This window comes from Nicotiana tabacum, chromosome 5 (assembly GCF_000715075.1).
Source record: "Nicotiana tabacum cultivar K326 chromosome 5, ASM71507v2, whole genome shotgun sequence".
Taxonomy (NCBI): domain Eukaryota; kingdom Viridiplantae; phylum Streptophyta; class Magnoliopsida; order Solanales; family Solanaceae; genus Nicotiana; species Nicotiana tabacum.
The window spans coordinates 98,386,805-98,396,177 of NC_134084.1; the positions used below are offsets into that span (position 1 = coordinate 98,386,805).

Consider the following 9,373-nt stretch of genomic DNA (forward strand, 5'->3'; position numbering starts at 1 on the left):
ATATGCCGAGCCTTTACATACAAGATAACACAGTAGGTAATATGACCAGGAGTCCCTCTCCACTCTAAACGGGACATACGTGGTAAAGCTAAGGTCACAGTCTTGGTATGTCAATCCAAGATAACGTGGTAAGGTGATAACCAGTCCATCCCCAATGTAACATCGAAGTCGACCATGTCTAAAAGAAACAAATCTACTTGAGTCTCAAGACCCCCAATCACCACAATACAAGAACAATGGACTTGATCAACCAGGATAGAATCACCCACCGGTATAGACACATAAATAGAAATACTCAACAAATCATTAGGCATGAGCAGATACGGTGCAAAATAAGATGACACATACGAGTATGTAGACCCTGGATCAAATAACACTGAAACATCTCTATCACAAACCAGAACAATACCTGTGATCACCACATCTGAAGCCTCAGCCTCGGGCCTGGTTGGAAGAACATAACATTAGTGCTGGGCCCCACCACCCTAGACTACCTCTCTGGGATGACCTTTAGTTGGCTGGCCTCCACCTCTAGCGGCCTGAGCTCTACCTCTAAATCCTCTACCTCCACCTCTAGCACCTCTACCCCCTAGCTGGCTGGGTGGTCTGTGGAACATCTGGTGTTTGAATCATAACACGAGAACCCTGCTGCTGCGACTGAGTACCCACCAACCTCGGACAAGCCCTCAGGATATGACCATACTCACCACACTCATAACATCCACCTGAATGCTGCGGTTGAGGAAACTGAGACTGACCCTGGCGACCAGAATAACCACCCCGAAAACTCTGGAGTGGCGGTGCACTGATAGGAGCTAGTAGTGCACTGTAGGGCTGCTGATCAGAATACTGCATGCAAGAACCACAACCACCTGAAGCACCGTGAGAAACCCGAAGAGCTGATTGAAAGGGCCTAGGAGGATTGCCTATACCATATGAATCTCCGCCTCCAAACGAGGTACCACTGAATCTGCCTGACTGACGGGGTCTCTTATCTGACCCATGACCACCTCCCTGCGACAGAACCATCTCAACTCTGCGGGTCACATTGGCCGCCTCCTAAAAAGTGATCTCACTCCCGGCCTCCTTGGCCATCTGAAGATGAATCGGCTAAATAAGACCGTCAATAAACCTCCTCACCCTCTCTCTCTCTCGGTAGGAAGTATGATAAGAGCATGGCGAGCTAAGTCGATGAACCTGGTCTCATACTGGGTAACCATCATGGAACCCTGTTGGAGGCACTCAAACTGCCTCCGATAGGCCTCTCTCTAAGTAATAGGGAGAAACTTCTCCAAAAACAACACTGTAAATTGCTCCCAAGTCAAAGATGGCGACCAGGCTAGCCTAGCTAAGCAATAATCCCTCCACCAAGTCTTGGCGGATCTAGACAGGCAAAATGTAGCAAAATCGACCCTATTGGTCTCAACAATACCCATGTTCCTAAGAACCTCATGGCAGCTGTCTAGATAATCTTGGGGGTCCTCAGTAGATGCACCACTGAAATTAGAAGTAAAGAGTTTGGTGAACCTATCTAGCCTCCACAAAGCATCGGTAGACATGGCTGCTCTATCGCCGGTCTGAGCTACTACACCCGGATGAACTACTTCAACTGGCTGAATCGTTGCAGTCTGAATTTGGAGAGCCACATGCTCCGGAGTGTGAGTAGCAGGAGTCTGAGCCCCTCCTCCAGCCTAAGAAATGGCTGGTGCTACATGAAGTAAACCTGCCCGGGTGACACTCTCCATGAGGCCCACTAGTCGAACCAAAGCGTCCTGAAGAACTGGGGTAGGTAAACCCCTCTAGGACCTGAGCTGGGCCCATCGGAACTGCTGGGGCTGGAACCTCCCTCGTCAAAATCAACCTGAGGCTCTACTACTAGTGCTGCTGCTCGGGGCTGAGCTCTGCCCCTACCTCGGCCTCGCCCTCTTCCCCTAGTGGGAGCTACTACTGGGGGCTCGGGCTATTGAGTGGTAGATGAGGAAGCGCGTGTTCTCGCCATCTGCGAAAGAATAGAGTAGAAATTCAATTAGCATTGAGAAATAAATCCGCACGACAAGAAAGAACAAATGTGAAGTTTTTCCTAACTCTGTAGCCTTTGGGGGATAAATACAGACGTCTCTGTACCGATCCCTCAGACTCTACTGAGCTTGTTCGTGAGTTGTGAGACCTATGTAACCTAGAGCTCTGATACCAACTTATCACGACCTGAAATTCCCACCCTCAGGAGTCGTGATGGCGTCCTACTCGTAGAAGCTAGGCAAGCCATGAACTTTGAAACCATTAACTCTTTCGTTTTAATTCATTTTAACCAATTAAATTAAAAATGAATAAGCATTTAAATGACAGTAGAAAATAAAATATAGCGGAAGTCTTAAATAAATATGAAACCAAAATGTCTAGAAACCAATACATGTCTCTACCCAGAACCTAGTGTCACAATATCTACGAACTACTAAGAGTGCTACATACAACAATTTGAAAGAAAGATAATACTATTTGTCTCGAATACATGAGATAACAGAATACAAAATAGGATAGAGGAGACGCAGGGCCTACGGATGCCTACAAGGCTACCTCGGTGTCTCGGTGGACTGAAGGCTGGCTCCCGATCTACTGCTACGCACCAAATGCTGCTCCGATATCTGCACATAAGTGCAGAGTGTAGCATCAGCTCAACCGACCCCATGTGCTGGTAAGTGTCTGGCCTAACCCCGGCGAGGTAGTGACGAGGCTAGAACCAGACTCCAGATAAACCTGTGCAGTTATATAATATATGGCAGAAAAATAAACATGAAATAACAGTTTAAAAGGGAGGGGGCACATGCTTCGGGAAATGTATCAACCTAATAGAAACCGAACAGATATATGAAAGAACAATACAATATCTACAACAATGTAATAATATACTATTGCGGCACACAACCCGATCCCTTATCATTTAACACTGTTGCAGCGTGCAACCCGATCCATATATACATATAGCTGTTGCGGTGTGCAACCCGATCCACATATATATAGTTGTTGCGGCGTGCAACCCGATCCAATATAATATCTATTGCGACGTGCAACCCGATCCAATATAATATCTGTTGCGGCGTGCAACCTGATCCAATATAATATCTGTTGCGGCGTGCAACCTGATCCAATATAATATCTGTTGCGGCGTGCCGACAAGGGATCAAAATAAACTATGCTATTCCGACAAGGGAACTCAACAGTACAAGTATATACGTCCCGGCAAGGGAGAATCAGCCATAACCAATCTCAACTCAACTCCTAATCATCTCAATTATCACCATTTCTAAATCATAAGTAACTTCCACGAAATCAACTAAGTCTTTGCTCAATGCCACAGATTTACTCACTATTGCAACCATAGTATCATTCAAGAATACAACAAGTATCAATTTAAGACTCACAGTCATGCTAGACATCAATGTATAGATACTCGTCACCATGCCTATACGCCGTAATCAACAAGAAACAAATAGCAAATAGGACTCAACTCCTAATCCCTCAAGCTAAGGTTATACCGAACACTTACCTCAAACTTCCACGGGCAACTCAATCCTCAATTACTGCTTTTCCTATCGAATTTGGCTCCAAATCAATTGTATCTATACATAAATGACTTCATAACATCAATAAATGCTAAATATTTCGAATCCAATGCCTAATAATAGCTTTCCTATCATTCTTCCAAAAAACCCAAAAATCGCCCCCCGGGCCCGCTTGGTCAAAACACGAGGTTCGGACCAAAATCAAATCACCCATTCATCCACAAGCCCAAATATATAATTATTTCCATAATTCGACCCCAAAATGAGGTCTAAATCACAATTAATTAAAAAAAGCCCTAACTCTACCCAAATCCCTAATTTTCTACCCTTAATCACGTGTTTTAGGCCTAGAAATCCAATAGATGTTGATGAAAATGGAAGACAATAAGTTAATGATTACTTACCCAAGAGATTATGGTGAAGGATTGCTTCAAAAATCACCTAAGAGCTTTGGAGAAGAAGAGGTTTTGTGAAATTTTAAGAAATCCCGAAAGTGTTCTATTTTTGGCTTTTAAAAATCATGGGGCGATTTTACTCTACGCGATCACGACAGACCCCTCGCGTTCGCTATGGGTCAGGTTGGTTAGACCTTCGTGTTCGCGTTAACAAGCTCGCGTTCGCGAAGCTTTAGCTTCTCGAGCCCTCGCGTCGCGTCCAACTGGTCGCGTTCGTGTAAGGTAACTACCCCTCCCCCTGCCAATTTGGCCTTCGAGTTCACGTGGCCAGGACCGCGCTCGCGAAGGTATAGCCCCCTACTGCCTTGCGTTCACGACCTGGGATACGCATTCACGTAGAAGGAAATTTCTTCAGCAATACATTACACATCGCATTCGCGTGGGTACTCCCGCGAACGCGAAGAAGGATGCATCAGAAATCCAACAGCTGAAAACTTGTAACATTTTCTAAGTTCGAAACCTTCCGAAACACACCCGAGCGGGGCTCCTAACCAAATATAGGTACTAACTCAACATCATACGAACTTATCTGTGCGTTCAAATCGCCAAAATAACCTCAAAAATAATGCATTAAACCTAAAAATCAAGAATTTTTCTCAAACTTCTTCAAGTATCAAATTTAGCAATTCAAGTCCGAATCACGTCAAACGACGTCCGTTTTTAACCAAATTTTACAGGAAGGACTTAAACCATATATAAGACATGTACCGGGTGCCGGAATCAAAATACGGGCCCGATACCATTGCTTTCTAATCAGATTTCATTTGAAATTTCCTTAAACATTTTCAGAAAATAATTTTACTTAAAAATTCATTTCTCGGGCTTGAGACCTCAGAATTCGATTCCGGGCATACGCCCAAGTCCCATATTTTCCTACGGACCCTCCAAGACCGTCAAATCACAGGTCCAGATCCGTTTACCCAAAATATTGACCAAAGCCAAATTTACTCATTTTAACATCAAATTTTATCATTTTTCACAGAATTTCAGATTTAAGCTTTCCAACTACGTGCCCGAACTGCGTACGCATATCGAGGTGACTATAACTAAGGTTTTTAAGGCCTCGGAGACACAGAGTTTAAAAAGTAAGTGATGACCCTTTGGGTCGTCACAATATTAATATCTTTTGCATATAAAAAATGACTCTTTCTTCATGAACTCTCAAAATTAGTCATCCTTAATGAGCATTTATGATTACTCTACCTGTGGCAAGAAATGGTCTTCCCAAAATTATTCGTTCACCAGGATATTCCTTCATTTCAAGTACTATAAAATCTATAGGTAAAACAAACTTATCTACTCTTACGAGCATATTTTCAATTATTCCCTTAGGTTTTGTAGTACTTTGATCTGCAAACTGAAGAGAAACACCTATGTCTTTCATTTTACCAAGATTTAATTTTCTAAAGATAGAAAATGGCATCAAACTAATTGAAGCTTCAGAATTACAAAATATTTTTTCAAAATATACTCCTCCCAAAGTGCATGGAATTGTAAAACTACCCGGATCGCCAAATTTTTGTGGTAGCTTATTTGAAGTATATCACTGCATGTTCCATTAATCATTACCATAGAAACTTCTTTCAATTTCCTTTTACTTGACAAAATTTCTATTGGAAATTTGTCATAAAAAGGCATTTTCAACAAAGCATCAATGAAAGGAATATTAATGCGATTTTGTTTTAAAATCTCCAAAAACTTTGAAAATTGATTTTCACGCTTTTTTGCTTTTCATTTTTTGTGGAAAAGGAATTGTCAAAGGGAAGGAAGTCAATTTTTCAATATTTGTTTCTTCTTTTTCTTGACTTCTTTCTCTTTAGATAGTTCAGAGGGTATTTCAATATTCTTATCCTCATTTACGTGTTGTTCTGACTGGTCTGCATAGGGTTAATCAAGATCCTAACCTGATCGTAAGGTGATGGCCTTAAGGTTCTCCTTTGGATATTTCTCTGTATTGCTTGGCAGGGGACCTCGAATCCTTTCCTACACAAGAGTTGCTAGTTGGCTTAATTGAATTTCTAGATTTTTGAGGGCCGAACCTTGGCTTTTCATCTTTTCATTAGTGACCTTAATGTACTTATACAAAAGGTTATCAAGACTTGAATGAGGTTGTTGAGGCCTTTGTTGATATGGCCCTGCTTGTTGATAAGGCTAGTAGTTTGGTTGCCCATAGTTCTAATTCTGGTATCCCGACAGACCTTTTGTTGCTTCTGGAAGCTTTGAGAGTTCTCTGCACCATTTTGATTGCTCCATTGAAATCCTGGATGCTATTATGCCATTGGACTCCCAAAAGTGTATGGTTTATAACCAACAGAATAGACATGTTCATCATTGTGATTGTTTGCTTGACATTCATGGTTCAGATGGTTTCCTCCACACATGTCACAAGCCTCAGATTGGCTTGGCTGTTGTATATTCACCTGAAAAGATTCAAACTTTTGTGCCTAAGAAATAATTTGTGGCATTAGTTGTTTAAAGTATCAACCTAATTTACCGTAGCAATCTTCTTAATGATTACACACTCAGATGGCCATTGAATGACATTCTCAGAAATCTCGTTCAACAATTGCAATGCATCTTTCGTGGTTTTTGCAATTACAAAACCTCCTGCAGCTGTATTAATCACATTTCTAGCAGAGGGTTTCAACCTATGATAAAAAATATATAGTTGCATGTGTTCAGGAATGGCATGGTGTGGACATTTTCTTAACATTACTTTTAATCTTTCCCAAGCTTGATAAACTGACTCAGTGTCAGTCTGCAAGAAATTAGATTTTTCCTATCTTAATTTTGTGGTTTTAGCAAGGGAAAAATATTTGCTTAAATATTTCTGAGTCATCTGGTCCCATGTGTAACGGAACCTTGTGGAAAACTTCGCAACCAAGTCTTGGCATCTCCTTTTAAAAAAAAGGAAATAGCATTAACTTATTAGCTTCAAGAGGTACTCCATTATACTTAGTTATTTCAACAAGTTCCACAAAGTTAATTAAATGACTGTGTGGATCTTCACTTGTGTCTCCAGTGAAGATGCCAGACTGTTGAATCGTTTGAATTAGGCCAGTCCTGATTTTAAAGTTGTTGGCTACCACTGGGGGTTTCTGACACTAGATTCATAGTTGAACCAGTCAGGTCTAGCATAATATCTTGGGATTCTGTTTGCTGACTTGGTGCTACTTCAGCAAACTGATCCTCCATATGGACTAGTGGTGGAAATTCTGGTGGATGGATGTCTTCTACTTCCTAATTCTCCATTCCTTCATGAGCTATGTTTTGAAAAGATGATGTTTGTCCTTTCCTACACAATCGAAGAGATTTTTGAATTTCTGGATTGTAACTGTAATGACCCGACCGACCATTTTGAGCCTTTTCACTTCACTCGTCAGTTCTCGAGCATGACTAACCCTGTATGGTGTATTACGACTTATGTGAACCATAGGTTTTGGTTTTCAGGATAATCGGAACAGATTTGGAAGAACAATTCTCAATTTGAAGCTTTAAATTTGAAAGGTTTGATCGAGTTTTGACTTGTTAGTATATGATCTCAGATTTGGATTTTTATGATTTGGTTAGCTCCGTTAGGAGATTTGGAATTTAGGAGCGTGATCGAAATATATTTTGGAGGTCTGCGGAAGGTTTAGGCTTGAATTGGCAAAATTAAAAATTTGGCATTTTTTGGTTGGTAGTGAAAATTTTGAGATCGGGGTGGGAATGGAATTTCGAAAATTGGAGTAGGTCCGTTGTGTCATTTGTGACGTGGGTGCAAAATTTCAGGTCATGCAGACGAGGTTTGATATATTTTTTTATCGAAAGCGAAATTTGGAAGTTTTGGAATTCTTAGGCTTGAATTCGAGGGTGATTTGATGTTGTTTTGAGTGTCCCGAAGGTTGGCACAAGTTTGAATGATGTTATGGGATGTGTTGTCATGTTTGATTGAGGTCCTGAGGGACTCATGTGAGTTTCGGGGGGGGGGGGGTGATGTTAGCGGATCAAATTCTTATTTTTGGAAGTTGCAGATTTCTTCAAGTTTCTGCTGCATAGTTTTGCTCTTCGCGTTCGCGATAGGGTCCTCGTATTCACGAAGAGATGTTGAATGAGGCAGGCTAGTTTCCCTTCGCATTCGCGATGTTAGTCCCAAGTTCGTGAAGGTTGAGTCTGAATGTGCATCGCGAATATGTGGTATTGTTCGCGTTCGCGTAGAAGGGTGAAGCAGACTTGGGCATTAGGCCCTAAGGCATCGCGTTCACGACGGGAACAATGCATTCGCTTAGGTTAAGCTGAGTAAGGCATCACGTTCGCGAGGTGGTGTTCGCGTTCGCGTAAGAGGAAAGTTGAGCTGTGATCTTTTTGTGCTTCCCGAACGCGAGATTTTGACCCCGTTCGCGAAAAAGGAATTTATCCCTGGGCAGAATGTTTAAATAGTTGTCTTCGCGATTTTTGGTCTATTTTCTACCATTGTTGAGTGATTTTGAAGCTTTTTGAGAAGGATTGGAGGGAATCAAAAGGAAACACTTGGAGGTAAGATTTTTTGAACTCAATACTCGATTCTATGGTGATTTATACCTAATTAGACATGTTTGTGGGATTTAAAGCCTAAAATTGCGGAATTAGGGCTTGAAATTGGAGACTTTGATTTAAGGATTTGAGGGGTCGTTTGTGGTCGGATTTTGATGTATTTGGTATGTATGAACTCGTGAGAGAGTAAGGATTCTAGTTTTGTATTTTTGTTGGAATCCGAGACGTGGGCTCGAGGGCCGGGTTTGACCAATTTCGGGATTTTTGATGTAATTTTATTATTTTCGTGGGCTTTGTTCCTTAGCGTATATTAATGTTATGAACCTGATTTTGGATAGATTCGAGGCGAGTTGAGGCTGAGTCAAGAGGTAAGGGCGCCACAGAGTAGGATTTTCGTCCGATTTAAGTTAATATTGTACTGAAGGTATGAAACCCCAGATTTCACATCGTCGTGCTACTTTAAGGTGACACACACGCTAGATGACGAGTGTGGGGTCGTGCACCGTTGAGGATTGTGACTTGGTCCATCCCATACGGCTATTAAGTCATGTATTTGATTGAAAACTGTTTGATATAATTGTGTTGGAAAGTATTGCTATGTTTATTGGCAGAATTCCATATTTGGGCCTCGTGCCAACTGTTTTGGACCCTTATGGGGCTTTTTACTACTATTCCTCACTGTTTTAACTTAATAATTGTACTCAGTGATGCTGTGTTTTGCTGATTTCATAACTCAGCCTTATTTACTCAGTTTTGATACTATAAATGATATTTTGGGTTGAATGCCCTGTTTTATTAATAGTCCGAGTGGCTTGTAAGATTGATGGATGAGAGAGGCCGAGGGCT

At 41.6% G+C, this 9,373-nt stretch overlaps 1 non-coding gene across 1 annotated transcript; it reads left to right on the forward strand.

Annotated features, from left to right (window-relative positions):
• The first annotated feature begins 6,699 nt into the window (after window positions 1–6,699).
• Window positions 6,700–6,806, forward strand: LOC142181346 (small nucleolar RNA R71). The gene has a single exon (XR_012710013.1). It is a non-coding gene; the product is annotated as a small nucleolar RNA R71 (small nucleolar RNA).
• The last annotated feature ends 2,567 nt before the right edge of the window (window positions 6,807–9,373 follow it).